This window comes from Chrysochloris asiatica, unplaced genomic scaffold, assembly GCF_000296735.1.
Source record: "Chrysochloris asiatica unplaced genomic scaffold, ChrAsi1.0 scaffold00018, whole genome shotgun sequence".
NCBI lineage: Eukaryota > Metazoa > Chordata > Mammalia > Afrosoricida > Chrysochloridae > Chrysochloris > Chrysochloris asiatica.
In genome coordinates this window covers 28,228,317-28,245,735 of record NW_006408536.1, presented here as the reverse complement: position 1 = coordinate 28,245,735, position 17,419 = coordinate 28,228,317, and the positions used below count along the sequence as shown (strand labels likewise).

At 48.2% G+C, this 17,419-nt stretch overlaps 1 protein-coding gene across 1 annotated transcript in view; it reads left to right on the top strand.

Annotated features, from left to right (window-relative positions):
• Window positions 1-17,419, top strand: part of TBL1X (transducin (beta)-like 1X-linked) — a 56,733-nt gene that overhangs the window by 12,352 nt on the left and 26,962 nt on the right. The gene's annotated exons all lie outside the window — the stretch shown is intronic.

Sequence of the window (17,419 nt, the reverse complement as noted above, 5' to 3'; positions counted from 1 at the left end):
GGGGGCCATCCTGTGTACTGTAGGGTGTGGAGCAGCATCCCTAGTCTCCACCCACTGGTCACTCTCTGTAGTGGGAACCGCCATGTGTACTGTAGGGTGTGGAGCAACATCTGTGGTCTCCACCCACCGGTCACTCTCTGTAGTGGGGGCCATCCTATGTACTGTAGGGTGTGGAGCAGCATCCCTGGTCTGCACCCACTAGTCACTCTCTGTGGTGGGGACCATTCTATGTACTGTAAGGTGTGGAGCAGCATCCCTGGTCTGCACCCACTGGTCACTCTCTGTAGTGGGGACCGTCCTATGTACTGTAGGGTGTGGAACAGCATCCCTGGTCTCCACCCACTGGTCGCTCTCTGTGGTGGGGGCCATCCTGTGCACTGTAGGGTGTAGGGCAGCATCCCTGGTCTCCACCCACTATGGGACCAACCTATATACTGTAGGGTGTTGAACAGCATTCCTAGCTTTTGCCCACTGCATGCCAATAGAACCTCCCCACAGTTGTCACACCCAGAATGTGAGAAGCCCCTGCCTCGTGTCCCCTATGGGGACAGAATTCTCCCTCTTTACCCCCCACCCTGCCTCTGCTTGAGAACCACAGATAGAATGCCCTCCATTGTGGTGATGTTTTCTGCCAAGTAGTGCTTCTTAGTAAGCAGTGTTTCCATGAGATTCGATTTCTTCTAGTGTCTGTCTTATCTGTTCCTGCAGCTCGCTCTTCTGCCTTCAGCTGCAGAATTCAAACAGGCAGTAAGAGTGAGCCAAGTGCAGTTCGCAGTATGATTCATTGTCCCCTTGCGGAAGGGGCGAGTCAGCAGGAAGCATTCGTTAGCTGGCCATAAAATAATTGGGAACAGCACACTCTCCATTGGGTTTTTCTTGGCACCTGGCAGTAGGTTAGCTAACCAGGAAGAAAGTGTTCCTCTTAGTGTCTGTGGCTAATGGCGTCTACAGAAATCATTAGCGGCTCGGCCCACTGTAATTCTAGTAGCTGACAATCTCCTGTCTCCTTGGATCCTGCAGTGCCTTCTTATGCAAGACACGTTTCCAGGGATTGGGGCACCATTTGAATAGCTCCACTATGTTAATTTCAACAAAAGTTCAGGGTTGTTGTTTAGTCTCTAAAAATATATTTTGGCTGCCGTGGCTATTTTACATTACTAATGGATGCTCCTGTTTCTATAAAGAAAGTGGATGAAATGCAGGAGGCCAGCAGTGCTTTCAGGGAATGGTATAGCCTTTGCAAGAGAAGAAATTATGGAAAAATTAAGTTTTACCTAATGATAAAGAAACAAGAGCTACATGATCTTTCCTTATCACTATAAAAGAATGGGAGCTATTCTAAAGCTGTACAAAACCGGGTCGCTATGAGTCAGAACTGGCTCAACACTTCACAACAAGAACGTGGGCGTTGCGGGTTCAACTCCCGGCCAGCACACCTTATGCACATGCACCACCTGCCTGTCAGTGGAGGCTTGCATGCTACTGTGATGGTGGAGAGCTTTTGGCAGAGCTTACCGACTAAAATGAACTAGGAAGAAATGCCTGGCAATCTTCCGAAAATCAGCCACTAAAAATCTTAGGGATCACAGTGGCCCGTTGTGTAACTGATGAGACAGTTCTCTGGTGCACAGGGTTGGCCTGACTCTGAGGCCAACTAAGGGCAGCTAACAACAACCAATAAATTTTGAGTCTCCACGACCAACTCGAAGGCAGTTACCAACAACGACCATCCTGGTCTTTATGCCTCACCGGACTCAGACGCTATTGGACTTGTGTTGCTGTTGTTAAATGCCATTGAGTCGGTTCTAACTCATAGCGACACTGTATAGGGATCCCAAGAAAGGGTTCGAACCGCTGACCTTGTGGTTTGCAGTCCAGTGCTGATCCTACAGCGCCCCACCAGGGCTGCATTATAGTCCTGGTTACGGCTTATCCCAGCAACAGTCTCTCAATGCAAAGAGGCGAAAGTCCAGGAGATGCCGGGAGCAAGCTTGCTTCTACACTCGCGCTTCCTGTAGGATTGCATGGAGACGTAAAATACTCCCAGCAACAGTGGAAGTCCTGCCAACCAAGGAAGCTCGCCCAAGCAGTGGTGCTGAGCTTCTGTCGGGGTTAGTCACACCAACTGACAGAAGAGAACTTGTGGAAGACTCAAGATGATCTTACCCACTGAACTTCCCCAGGCCTAATCAGTTTTGGAGTCCTGTGGCACTGTAGAATAAGCACTGGACTGCTAGCTTCAAGGTTATCAGTGCAAACCCACTAGCTGGTCCTTTAAACCCTATACAGAGTCACTATGATTTGGAACAGACTCAAAGGCACTTAACAACAACAACAACAATCTAATTTACCATCTGGGTTGTCGTTGTACATTGATCATTTATGTATTTGTGTACATATTATGTTGTGAAGTGCCATCGAGTCAGTTCTGACCCATAGCGACCCTGTATAGGGTTTCTGAGGAGCAGCTGGTGAGCTTGAACCGCCAGCCTTTGCAGTTCAAACAGCTGTGGAGTCTGGCACATTAACCCATAGCACCACACCAGGACTCCGTTCATATTTATACTTCAGTTTAAAAAATTAAAACTTAGTAAAAACGTAATGGGATGTGAGAACTTGGAGATTGTGATGTTCATTTGCCCCTTGACCAGTCCAGTTAACCATTGAGTGAACTCCAGCCCATGGCGCCCGTCAATGGCAGAACTATACTTCCGTGGCTGGTTGTTCACAAGTCAGTCTCCAGCTCTGTCTTTCAAGTTGCCTCTGGGTACACTCGAAACTCAAGCAGATTCGTTAGTTACACCAACCTTTAGCCTTTCGTTGGTTGTTGTTACGTGCTTTTGAGTCGGTTTTCGATTTATAGGATCCACCTGTGACACATTATCGCCCTGATGATCAGCAGGCCTTTCTCCCCAAAGAGCAACCAATCTTTGGTTTGCAGCTGAGCGCTTAGCCTTGGCACGACCGGGTCTCCTTGGCCCAGCGCTAGCCTGGTGGCATTTATCATTCATTCTCCTCCACCAACTAAGCATCCCCACCCCCAACCTTTTCATCTCCCACGTGAATGCTAGAAAGAAACCTGTATTAAGTGCTAATTGTATCATCACAAACCTTGTTGGAGCAAGTGGAGCCTGTTGCAGACAAACGCCCCTTCATTTGAAAAGAGTGTTTTCCTAATTTGTTCTTGGGAGTCTGATCATCATCACGTATTGGTAGCAAAATGGAAGATGGAGGAAGGTGCAGTTTCCAACTTTCCAGCTATTCGTTTCCATCCCGGATGCCCCAGGACCCCAGCACCCTCTTATGGGATTGTGCTGTTCTAATTAGCATGGGTGTAAAGCTAAGGTTTTCAGCCCGTTCTCATCTATTTTCACCTATTATTTTAACATTAATGTCAAATAAGTACAGAAAAGCACATTTCCACTTGTCAAAAACAGGCTTTCAGAGTAATACTAGCCAAATTTATAAATCAAGACTTGGCATCCTTGTGGTCATTGCTTTGCTAGAGAAACAAAACGGCAGGTTTAAAGTGATGATCATGAGTACTTATGAGTTTGTTGTTGCGTGCCATCTAGCCCATTCTGACTCATAGCAACCTTATAGGATAAGTGCTGGTCCTACAGCATCACACCAGGATTCCATAAACTACATGCATTTAAATACCAGCATGGCATTGTGTAATATGGTCAGTTTCCATTAGCACTGACAACAAGGAAGATTCGATACTGCTGAAGATGCATCTTTCCGTGCTTGTGCTTGTAAGGATATGAAAAGGTCTGGGAATTCTCCTTTCCTATGTTAGATAAAATGAAACGGTCACTTACCAAGGGGTCAGTCCTTAGAGTCCATTCACCAGAACAGAGGAAATTGCAGTTGACTTCTGACACGATCTTAAAAGTGCCCTGCATTGGCGGATTTTATTTCCTGCCAAATTCCATTACCTTTCTTCCTGTCCGAAGAGCCCTGCTGGCATAGTGGTTATGTTCTCCACTGGTAACCAAAAGGTCATTGGTTCAAATCCACCAGCTGCTCCATGAGAGAAAGATGTGGCAATCTGCCTCCAAAAAGATTGTTGTTGTTGTTGTTGTTGTTAAGTGCCACTAGCCAGTTCCAACGCATAGTGATCCTGTATAGGGTTTCCGAGGAGTGGCTGGTTTGAACCACCAATCTTGTTCAGACTGACATTACAGTCCAGTGCTTATCCTACAGCGCCACAGCAGGCCTCCTCCATAAAGATTACAGCTTCCAAAACCCTCTGAGGCTGCTCTGCTCCGTCCTATAAGGTCCCTGTGTGAGTCAGGATCAGTGGAAACGACTTGTTCGGCTTCTTCCTTTTTAGGTGGAATAGCGAGTCGCTGGGACGGTAACACAACTTTAATTCCAACTCTGTACATTTGTTTACTGTGTATCCTTCTCCATCTGCCACTTCAGTGTTGTGCCGCCCCCCCCCCCCCCCCCCGCCGCCTCCCTGCTGCTTCCCACCCCCAGGTAGGATGTGACCTCCTTTTCTGTCCCTCTGTTGTCTGTGTCCATTCCCACCCTCTCCATCAGTCCCAACTCTAGGTGACCAATCTCATCTCCATCAGTCCCAACTCTAGGTGACCAATCTCATCTCCATCAGCCCCAAGTCTAGGGGACCAATCTCCTCATCTCCATCAACCACAAGTTTGGTCATCCATCTCCAACATCTCTATCAGCTCCAAGTCTAGGTTATCTCCATTGACCCCAAGTCATGGTGTCCATCCCCAACATATCTGTCAACCCCAAGTGTGGCATGCCCATCTCCAACACCTCCATTGACCCTGAGTCTAGGTGTCCTCCTCCAACCTCTCCATTGACACCCAGTGAGTGTGTCTGTCCTCAACCTTGTAAATCAATCCCAAGTCGGGGTGTTCATCACAGCATATCATTGACCCTAAGTCGGGGTGTTCATCCTCAACCTTTTCAACTGACACCAAGTCTGGCTTGAGGTTCAAGTATTTCATTTCCATAGTAACTTTTTCATCAGTCTTTAACCCCAACACCTCCATCAGCCAAGCACTTTGCCCATCCCCAGTGCCACAGTCCTGTAACAATAGTTTCCATTGATTGAGCACTTCCTGGGTGCCAGGTACAATTCCCAGGACTGAGCTGTGGAAACTACATATTCTCAACAAGCAGCCTAGGAAGTAGATGAGGTTAATCAGCTCCCCAGCACACAATAACACGTCCTCATTCAGAGGAGAAACCAGGAGCAGAGGGAAGTCCCGCTCTTACTCCTGGGACATTGTGGAGTCCGAAGGAGGGTTCAAGATGGGCTACTGGGCTCCAGAGTCTTATCCTTTCATGTGATTTTCTTGCTTCTGTTTCTGTGGTGAATTGAGCTGATTTATTTTCTGACACTAAACCTCACGTTCCTGGAAGAAGGCCCAGTTGGCAGGCCATGCTGTCCTTTTTATGTATTGGTGGCTGTGGTTTGTTAATACGTGGTGTGGTCGGCTCACATTGATCTCACAGAGAGAAACAGACTGTGATGTTCCTTTTTTTTTTTTTTTTTGAATCCATGTCACATTCGTGTCTTCAGACTAGGCCAGCCTCAGAAAAGCAGTTGAAGACTCAGAGATTGAATCTGTTGGCACATTCTTCTAGCCCAGGATTTCTGTAGAGGGACAGGTAGTAGTAAATATCTTTTTCACCACCTGGCCTCTTATCACAGCTTCTCATCTGTCTTTGTAGCATGAAAGTCATCATCGAAAATGTGTCAACAAGTGAGAGTGAAAATGTTAAACTAATGGATGTCACTGGGTTCCTGTCAAACTTTATTTACATATGCAGTTGTGCCACCCTCTGTCCTAGACCATCCATAAGATTCAAAAATGTCTTTCATTTTCAGGATACCCAGGACACAAGTGTGGATGGTCCATATTCATTGCTTTCTTCCTCTTTTGAGAATGTTTGCAGCTCTCCCACTGTCTAAACTTGGCTTTTCCAACCTCAGCTCTTGGCTCATAATCTGCATAATTGTTTTACTACATTGCTGGCCACCTAACATGCTATTCACTCAATATTTTCCCTTAAGTTGTAGCAGTTACTGTTTCTTACGTGTACCACTGCATCAAGGAGCCCTGATGGTAGTGCAGTGGTTCAGTGCTTAGTTGCTCACCACAAGATCAGTGGTTCAAACCCACCAGCAGCTCCATGGCCAAAAGGACTCATTGATCAGTTTCATCAAGATTTCAGCCTAGGAGACCCTGTGGGTTAGTTCTCTTCTGTCTGCTGGGGCTGCTCTAAGTCAGAATCGACTTAGCTGTACACAGCAGCACCACCATTTTGCCCTGTTTGTCTGATACGCACTGAATTAACCGTGAACATTGACTATATTGGCCCTGCTGCATGGGCGCCAAGAGAAAACCTGTCTCCATGTGTGAGAGAGTACAGCGTTTGTTAGGACTTTTAATCCCACAAATGGGTTATCTGTTAGCAGGGGTACGTGCCAGGGTTGGAATTAGGGTTGAGATGAGGAAGTTTCTTGCAGATTGTTGTCTTCCCCATCCCAGCCTGCGGGGGCCTGGGAGGGGTAGCAGCCTGAGGGTGTAATCAGAGTCTTGGCAGGGTCACCGGGCTGCTGTCAGCTCTCAGTGTCCAGGGTAATGCACCACCACCCTGGGTCCCAGTCTGGATGTTGTAGGTGAAGAAGCCCTGTGTTCACCAGGTCCTTTCAGAACTCGCTGTCTGAAGGGTTTCATTGAACACCCAGTCTCAGGTTCCCCAGGTCAAGGATTTCCCTGGCGCTTGCTCAGTGTGGAAGCAAAGGCTGTCAGAATTGGGAGGGGCTGGGAGGGCTACTGTTTTGCTTTTTCTGGATAAACACGTTGAAATGTAAAGCTAATGCGGACATTTTTGGTGCTTCTGAAAACCTTCTCAGCAGCCAGCATATGTGTGTGCTTTCTACCATGGAGAAAACAGAGCGTTTGTAGCAGAGTTGCTTGTCAGGTAGAAAATGTCGTCCTTGCTGAGAGAAATCCAGCACCCGTGCAGACAGAGCAGACAATCCCTCCCTGTACGATGACGAGGGGATTTCCTACTCTCGTGACTTTTGTGTTTGTGTGCTCTTGAGTGTGAATGGGGGTGGGGCGGGGAGGTGTGTGTTAGCATGTGTGTGGTGTTAGTACCTGTGAGTGTGATTACAGTGAGTGTGTTCATGATGTGTGTGGTGAGTGTGTGCGTCTGCATGTGTGCTGTGTGTTTTTGCAGCGTGTATGGTGTGAGTGTATGTATGTGGTATGAATGTGAAGTAGTGATGAGTGTGTGTGTGCTCCACCATTTGATTGATTTGCCCTGTCCCACTCCATCAGCACCCACACCCCACCTTGAGTTACCTTGGTCCCAGCCCCGAGCAACTATTCAGGCAGCTGCAATCATGCCGGCCAGAGAGGCTAGAGACACCTTTACGATCCAGGAAATACTGACTCGAGAGAATGTGCGCTGGTTTCCCCAAGAGCAAGGATGTTGCAGGAATGTTGACATTTGCAGAAACTGGAGGAAGTACTATTTATCAATGAACAGTGCCTGGCTTTGTTTTCATAACAACTGTGTTGTCAAAGCCCTTCCCTTCAGTGAGATTGGATGAGGTTTTTGTTTTCTCTGTAGATTTTCAGATCTGTGAAGGGCCCTTGGAGCTGTGTCCTTCCACCATGAGGAGAGATCTGGACTTCAGAACCCCTGAGTCTGCACCTTCTCCACCAACACACAGTTCCCCTGTGGCTGTTTCTCACTTCCTGTTGTGTGGTGTCTCTTCTATTCCTGCGAGTGTCTGAAGAGCTGGTTAATCTTTGCTGTTTAGAATATGGAAACCCTTCTGCCCAGTTATCTCCATCCGCACAGAGCTTGTGCCTCGCTGTTAACTGAGGACTGAAGTGCATGAGGTGTTACAGATTATGTGCTTTCTTGCTCTTTGAAATGGGTACCTGTTGAGCTCTGAGAGTTCTGCAAGCACATTTCGGTTGTGTGAGAACTAACAATGTGCAGTTGGGGTCACAGCTGAGGACAGATTTGTGACCTGCTAGTCGTGTGCCCTTGGACACATCACTTAACTGCCTATATAATGCAGTTGCCGCTCCTGTAAAATGAAAAGGATGGGACTCAATCGTGAGTAAACTGCCACATTTCACTGAATTAGTTCATGAAGAGGGCTCCAAACCGTGCCTCTAGTGTACCGGATGTATTGTGTATCATTAGTGTGTTGTTACTGACGTCTTTCTCTGATTACTGACATCATTCTCATGGACTGTTAAGAGCTTCATCAGTCTGCAGAGTTATGCACAGGGCTGGGGTCCTTTTTGGTGTTTTGAGATTGTCAGTCATATGATGGTCATTTTTATCTGAAAGCCGAGCATTCCTGCCATTATACTGCTGTGCATGAATCCTTTACCTTTAATCCACTCCTTTAAAGCCCTTGATTCTGAAGCTAGTGAGGACCTGGTTTTTATTCTGTCCTTTACTCAGCCCGTCGTGAATATTAGTCCCACCAACTTCTCCATCTTCCATTTACCATTCAGCAGATTCCCTCTGAACACCGGCCATTGAGGATACTGTACCAAGGAGGGGGCCTCTGTGTGTTCTGAATTAGGAACATAATCATGAAACCATCATGAATGATACACACTGTAAGGTGACCAGGATGTTCATGTACTACTGGCCACTTCAGTAGATAACAGTGGATGTTAGTGTCCTTCAGCCTGGGAAAGTTACAGTGCCTACAATGAAATTCAGGGAAAACTCCCTAGAATATACAAGATGGTCCGCCACAAAGAAGGATCCAGCCCAGGGTGCCAACAGTGCTGAGGCTGAGGAGGCCTGATGCAGACTTCCAGTTTCCATCCCGTCGTCCTAACACCGTGACCATTCCAGATGGTATCTATATGTTTGGGATCAAAACCCATGTTATCCTGGTGGTGGCACTACAGTTGGCTTTAGCATAATTTGTCAGTCCTTGGATTATGCTAAGAATAATGATCCCAAACACATACCTGTGGAGCAGCATCCCTGGTCTCCATCCAACGGTTATTCTCTATGGTGGGGACCACATTCCTGTGCACTGTAGACTGTGGGGCAGCATCCCCGGTCTCCACCCACCAGTCATTCTCTGTGGTGGGGACCGTCCTGTGCGCTGTAGGGTGTGGAGCAGCATCCCCGGTCTCCACCCACCGGTCATTCTCTGTGGTGGGGACCACATTCCTGTGCACTGTAGGCTGTGGGGCAGTATCCCCGGTCTCCACCCACCAGTCATTCTCTGTGGTGGGGACCACATTCCTGTGCACTGTAGACTGTGGAGCAGCACCCCCGGTCTCCACCCACCGGTCATTCTCTGTGGTGGGGACCACATTCCTGTGCACTGCAGGGTGTGGAGCAGCAACCCCGGTCTCCACCCACCGGTCATTCTCTGTGGTGGGGACTACATTCCTGTGCACTGTAGACTGTGGAGCAGCATCCCCGGTGTGCACCAATGGTCATTCTCTGTGGTGTGGGCTGTCCTGTGCACTGCAGAACCTTCAACGTCATCAGTAAATGCTAACACCTCCCCCAGGTTGTGACTACAAATATCTGCAGACATTGCCAAATGTCCCCTGGAGAGCATGAGAAGCCTCGCACCGAGCAGCATCCTGTGGGAGAGCAGGCAGGGAATTGGTGTCTGGGTACCTGTAGGGGTTCAGTTTAGAGCAAGGTTGGAACCTAGATCCAAGCCCAGAGGGGTGGCAGAGAAAACAGGACGGATGGAGATAGGGGAGGTGGCAAGTCTGGGTGGCCATGACTTCTATGTGATAAAGAAATCTATTTCAAGCGTTGGCCCAGTCTCCCTATAAGAGGCCAGATGGTAAAAACTTTCAGCTTTGTAGACCATAAAATCTGTGATACAGCTGCTCAACTGTGCTGTTGTAGCTCAGGAAGCAGGGCGGGTGTGTTCCAATAAAGCTTTATTTATACAAACACAGACAGAGGGCAGATTTGGCCAGGAGGGCCTTTATTTGCCAACCTCTGCTCTAGACAATTAGGAATAAATGTACTCTGTCCATTGACTTTGGATCTGTACCAAATATCCCAAGTGTGTACGTTTGTTAAATATGCTTTATAAAAATTCTGCTTATAATGCCGCAAATTGCTGCCCTGGGTATTTGTTTCAGCAGATGATGCAAAACCAACCCCACAGCTGCCCGGGCATTGAATGTCTGCGCCTCCCTGCTGAGTTAGCAGGATTTCCAAGGGCAAGTGAGTGGGGAGTTAGCTGGTTCTAAAGCTGATAAACCAGGATCACAGGAACTGGGCAGCTGCAGTGGTGAGTGAAGCTGTTCGGAAGGAGCAGTGATTCAGCGGGGTCTTGAGGGCAGGGCACGCAGGACGTGCACTCAGTTTCCCTTCACTGCCTGCTTAGATGAGGCACATGAACTGCACACCGTTTCCTCTCCAAGGAGGCCATTGTTACTGTTAGGGGCCGATTCCGACTCAGTGGCCCCATGTGACGGAGCAGAACCGAGCCACGGCTTTCCTAGGCTGTCAGTTTCATGGGAGTAGATCGCCAGGACCTCCTCCCACAGAGCCACTGGGTAAGTTTGAACTGCCAGCCTTTTGGTAGTTACTGAATGCTTAACTATTGTGCCACCAGGGCCTGTCTTGGGAGGCCAAGGCTTCTTTCATTTTATAGGACAGCATGTCTTAATTGTTGTTGTTGAGTGCCGTCGAGTCGGTTCCGACCCATAGCGACCCTGTACAGGGTTTCCGAGGGTGTAAATCTTTACGGGAGTAGAAAGCCTCATCTTTCTCCTGCGGAGCAGCTGGAAGTTTCGAACCGCTGACCTTAAGGTTAGCAGCCCGATTTGTAACCACTACGCTACCAGAGCTTCTTAATTACATGCTTTGAAAGTGAGATCTTTGCTCTAAGCCTCCCATTTTTCTCCTTGAGGACATTTTACCCTTATCCAACTAATCTTAGTTTCCATGTGTTATCTAAAGGCTGTGGCCAACTGGATATAGGGGAGTGGCTTGTTTTTCAGTGGCAATAGCCCTCCTATGCCATTCATAAACCAACCAGAAATGGAAGTGAAATAGCGCTGTCCCGATGGGCTTCCCTCCGTCGATGTTTCCACAGTGGTGGGGACAATTTGGCAATGCTTGGAGACCTGTTTGGTTGTCACAACTATTGAAAGGACAGACTATTGGCACTGACTGGGATGCCACTACAAAGCTGACAAAGCACAGAACAACCCCACACCAAAGAATGAGTCAGCCCCGTGCAGCAGGTGAAAGCTTACTGTCTGCCGAGAACTGCAAGAGCCAAATTCCCTGCAGTGGACAAGTGGGTGTACAAATGGTGACTCACCCATGGTGTTTCTTGCTGTTGAGATGTGCTTTAGATTTATCAGAATGAAATGTGCCCTGCCCGGCTCAGCTTCATGATCGTTGGACATTTGACACCACTGTTGTTCATCTGTCTCTTGGAGGGTCTCCCTCACTTTTGTGGCCCCTCTGCTTTACCAAACAGGATGTCCTTTTCTAACAAATTGGTACAGTGAAGTATCACTGAGCAAGGAGAGATGAGCTATGAACCACAAGCACGTAGGGAAGAAACTTAGATGCCTTTTACAAAGTGAAAGCTACTTAGCTATTGGGGATCTGGGGAAAGGCACAATTTTGGGAGGGGGCACAAGAAAGCAGAGCAGAAGGCACATTTTTGAGGTGTGGACACTCTTCTGTTTGATACTGTCACATGGAGACGCACAGCATTCTGCATTTGTCACACCTCACAGGACTGGTCAACAGAGAGAGTGAACCATCCTATGGAGGATGGATTCTGCTTAGTAATGATGTGTCAATATTGGTTCGTCAGTTGTAACAAATGAACCAAAGGCAGGGTGTGATTAACAGGAGACACTATGTTCAGGGCGAGATGTGGGAACGCTCTGTGCTTTCTGCAGTTTTTCTGTACACCAAAACTGCTGTAAACCATAGCATCTATGACAAAACATGGTGCCTTGAGATGAGCTGGGAATTCCCCTGGCTGAGGAGGTGGAACGCTGCTGCTGGGTTCAGGCTGAGCGAGCAGCTGTCCTGAGGACGAACCCATTGCCCTGCCACGGCTCTGTCATCCAAGTACCGCCAAACCTTTCCTTCTCCTCCCTTTGAACAGCATCCGCTCCAGGCTCTGGGCCAGTCCGCATACTGCGCACCCACGGACCTGTCCCTGCTGCCGTCTCATAGGCAGAAGTAGGGTACCAGAGAGATGAGGAGGCTCAGGGTCCAGAAGTTACCCAGACTGGCTGCACCTTGGTGCTCTGTCAGGAGTGGGGGGGCATTCTTCAGGGGTCTCCATGTCTTCCCTGCCCATCAAGGCTTTAACTGAGGACATGGTGGGAACCCCCAGGGATGCTGGGACAGCATCTGAGAGACTTCATCAGTACCCTCATGACACCACTGAGACCAACGGTAGTTCTGACTCACAGCACCCCCGTGTGTGTCAGAGTAGAACTGTGCTCCACAGGGTTCTCAGTGGATGATTTTCCATAATTAGATCCTACTCATGGTGCCCTGTGTGTGTCAGAGTAGAACTGTGCCCCACAGGGTTCTCAGTGGGTGATTTTTCATAAGGAGATCCCACTCATGGTGCCCCTGTGTGTGTCAGAGTAGAACTGTGCTCCACAGGGTTCTCAGTGGATGATTTTTCATAAGGAGATTCCACTCATGGTGCCCCTGTGTGTGTCAGAGGAGTACTGTGCTCCGCAGGGTTCTCAGTAAACAATTTTCGTAAGTAGATCCCACTCATGGTACCCCCATGTGTGTCAGAGTAGAACTGTGCTGATTTCTCAGAAGTAGATCACCTTGTCTGCCTTCTAAGTCTCTCTGGGTGGGCTCTAGTCAGCAGCGAGCTTGTGGACCATTGGCACCACACAGACTCCCCAGTGTTCTACTCTCTGTGTTACGTCAGACTCACAACTTGATAGCAAGTGATGGTTTTCCTGACTTTTGAATTAATGGTCAATGCATCGTGTTTTGTGATGTCACGTGAATTCCAACTCATAGCCCATTGCTTGAAGTTTCCTAGGCTACCCTGTTTAGCCTAGGGAAGACAAAGATCTCCCGGTCCTTGTCCTTGCAATCCTCTGGGTGGGTTCAAACCATCAACCTTTCAGTTAGCGGCCTCTGATAGTGTCAGTCATTTGTACCACCGGTGACCCCTTATCAAAACACCAGGAGGGTAAGAAAGAGCCCTCTTTTCTTGGTACTGGATTCTATCAGAAGCCAGGGAGAAGGCAACTTGTCCAAGCGAATGAGTGGAATCAGCCACAGGGAAGACGGGAATGTTCAGGAGGTAGAAACTGCTGTCATTACCAGTGGTTAGGGAAGGGTCCCTGGGTCAGGAACGTAAAGTCAAGAGCCCAGCGTGGCCCTACTCCCACTACTGATAGGGGCTTTTCTGCAGTAATCTTCGTCGGCAGAAGGAACCTGGTTGTGAGACTGTTGAGCCCATTAGAGACCCAGTATGTGAAATCATTGGTGCTGAAGGCAGGGCTGGGATTTGGATCACTGGTGGAGTGTGGGAGACAACAATGGGGACCAGTCAACACTGTAGTAGCAGTACTATTTAAGTGCTGTCAAGTCGCTTCTGACTCATAGCTACCTCGTATAAAGACTCCGAGGAGCGGCTGGTGACTTTGAGCCCCCCACCTTGCAATTCAAACCGACTGTGCGGTTCAGTGCCTATCCGACTGCACCACACCAGGACTCTATAGAGTCAACACTAGAGAGAAGGTGAAAGCCAGGTTCGTTGTCAAGGCCCTTGAGAGGGTGAGCTCATTGGGGCCTGCTGTGTCTCCTGATTCAGAAAGCTGTCACTTTGTAGGGCACTGGGCTCAGTGGAGGAGTCTCGACCTCTCTGTTGGTGGTGGTGGTGTTGGCTGCTGTCCACTCAGTTCGGACTCATAGAGACCTTATACACAGGAGAACGGAATACTGCCCGGTCCTGTGCCATCTTCAGAATCACTGTTAAGCTTGATTGTTGCGGCCATTGTACCAGTCCATCTCATTGGGGATCTCCTCTTTTTCACTGACCCTCCATTGTAACAAGCGTGATGTCCTTCCATGGGGACTGGTCCTCCTGATACGATGTCTGACGTATGAGAGATGAAGTCTGACCATAAAGAGTGTTCTGACTACTTCTTCCAGCACACTTTTGTTCGTTCTTCTGGCAGTCCATGGTACTTTCAATAGTCTTCCCCAACACCATAAATCAAATGCATCAGTTCGTCTATAGGCTTCCTTATTCATTGTCCAACTCTCACATGCATATGAGGTAATTGAAAGTATTTTAAGTCCCCTTCACTTCCAGCACGCAGGGTTGCATCATCTTCACATTGCAGGTTGTTAACAAGTCTTGTTCAAATCCTGGTGCCATGTTCTTCATAAAATCCAACATCTCAGATTATTTGCTCAGCATATGGATTGAGTAAATATAGTGAAAGAATACAACCCTGGTGTGCACCTTTCCTGATTTTAAACCATTCAGTGTCCCCTTGTTCTGTTAGAATGACTTCTTGGTGTGTATACAGGTTCCTCATGAGCACAATCAAGTGTTCTGGAATACTCATTTTCTGCATTTTAGTCCATAGTTTATCTTTATCCATGCAGTAGAAGTCCTTTGCGTAGTCAGTAAAGCATAAGTAAATATTTTCCTGGTATTCTCTGTTTTCAGTCAAGATCCATCTGTCGTCAGCAGTCATATCCCTTGGTTCACGGCCTCATCTAATTCTGGCTTGAACCTCTGACAGTTCTGTCTCAGTGTACAGTCATAGCCGCTTTTGAATGATATTCTGCAAAATTTTACTCTGGATGATACTTCATAAGTAGGTCCCACTCATGGTGCCCCCGTGTGTGTCAGAGTAGAACTGTGCTCCACAGGGTTTCCCATGGTAGAAATTTCAGAAGTAGATTTCCCCGCATTTTGTTCTGGGCATACTCAAACCACCATCCTTTTGGTGAGCAGGCAATGACATAGCCATTCCCCCCACCCAGGGCCTTCATTGGATTTATGTGTTTGGCAAAAGTACTGGCCTTTGTTCTGTTCCTGTTTGCCTGACCAATGGAAAACGTGGGTCGTGGAAAACCACCTGGCCCACTGCTAGCCACTCAGCAGGGACTTAGGTTCCTCATTTCTCACATGGGTTGCCCCGAGTCCTGTAGCTGTTGGCCTCTTTCAGGACCTTGTTGTCTCCAGGACCTCGAGCTCCCTGCCCCAGAAAGTGGGTGCCTCCTATGGCAGCCCCTAAGAGGTGCCTTCTCCACCCGCTTCTTCTCCCTGGGGTCTTAAGTCTGGTTTCACCCACAGGCAAAGACGAGTGCCTACCTACAGACTGACTCACCTTCCTCCTGGTTTCCTTTGTGCCCGTTTCACCGTTTACAAGCATGGAATCCGGTGGCATTGCTTACATTTGCCATAAGTCTCTGCTGTCCCCATACACAGAAACTCCGTGTCCCCTGTTTGCTGCCCATCTCTCTGCCCCAGCCTTTGCTGTGGTCTTCATGCGTTTGCCCATTCTAAAGTTTTCAAGGGAGTGGGGCCTAGTACATCAGTTAGCATGAGGTGCTCAAGGGTCATTGTGTCATAGCGTGTCGCGTATGCATTTTCTCATTATGGCTGAGTACTCTTGCACTGTGTGGATGTACCACACTCTCTCATTCATCCATTCATCTGCGGATGGACGCTGAGCTGTCTCATGCTTTTGGGCATTTGTAAACAGTGATTCAATGGTGGGGTAGTGGGTGCCTCCCAGTCAACTCCTACTCATGTCAATCCCATGTGACAGAGTTGAATCCCCCTTAGGATTTTTGTGGTGGTTGTGTGCCGTCGAGTCGGTTCCAACTCATAGTGACCCAGTATAAGGTTTCCAAAGCTATAATTGTATGTGGGAGCAAGGGAGCAGAAAGTTGCATCTTTCTCCCATAAAGCGGCTGGTAGATTCGAACTGCTGACCTTTTGGTTAGCAGCCCAGCTTGTAATCCGTTGCACTATCAGGGTTTTCTCATCTGTCGTATTTAGTGATGGAAGATTGGGCAGCATTGCATTTTTGTTCATAGGGACACTGTGAGCCGGAAGCAGCTGGACAGGACCCAACAGTGACAGTCTTTATGCGGGCAAGTCACTCACTAGGTCTTCCCTGCTGTGGAACACCTGGGTGGATTTGAACCACTGGCCTTTCATTGGGCAGTCGAGTAGTTCACCGTTGCTCCACAGGGTTCCTGAACATTGGTGTACATGTTCCAAGTGTTTTCATTCAAGCGTCTTTGTGAAGATGCTTGCCAACAAGAGAGCTTTTAAACTGCCAGAACATCTCATTTACCACAATAAAGAGACATGTTGGGTGCAGCAAAGTCAGTATTAATGCTTAAAAGAATAATGCCTCATTTTTGGATAAAACTGTACAATATCCACAAATTGGTTCAGTGTAGCATCGCTCCATCAGCTAGAACTTACTGTTCTTGGTCCTGGCCCCTGTGTGCACAGCAGTCTCTAGGAGACAGAGACGCTGAAACATGTGGCTTCTGGAAGAACAGATGCAAACCCAGGATGGGGAAGCCTGGAGTTGCGTTTCTTTTACAGAAACATTCAACCAGGGGCAGACTTCCTCCTGTTTTGCTCTTGGATGGCACTGAGCCAGTTGTGCCTTTTAAAGGTCATTTGTCATCTCATAGAAGGGGGTTTCAAAACGTTTGTGGAAAAATGGAACTGAAGGATAATGGGATTTGAAGCTCCCCCGTGTGGATTCAATCCCTGGGTAATACACATGGTTTATGTCCTCACCTGCTAACTGGAAGGCAAGGTTCACCCAGAGATGCCTCAGAAGAAGGACCTGGCAGTCATTGAGAATATCAGAGAACAAAACCTGTTACTATTATCAGGTCAATTCCAACCCATGTGTTACAGAGTCAGCCACACCACAGGTGTTCTTGATGGCCATATTGCTGAAAGCAGATCGCTATGCACCACTGGGTGGATTTGAACTGCCAGTCTTTAGGTTCGTGAGCATGTTGAAAGCCCTATGGAGTACATTTCTACTCTGACACTCTTGGGAGTGGCTTGAGTCAGACAGCCACTGAGCCACCTCACCACAAACAAACACCCCCAAAATACTCCAAAGCTGTCACTGCCCAGTCCGTTCTGACTAAAGATGACCCTAGAGGACAGAAGTGCCATGTGGGGTTTCTGAGGCCGTCATCGGTCCAGAAACCCACTGCTGTCTCTTTCTCCCACAGAGTGCCTGGTGGGATTAAGCCTTTAGGTGAGCACCCGACTCTAACTACTGCCACCTCAAGGGATACCATTTCCCCTCTGTCTTCCATGTGTCCAGCCAACTGCCCCGTACACCGCTGAGTGAATGGGACGTGTATGTCCACG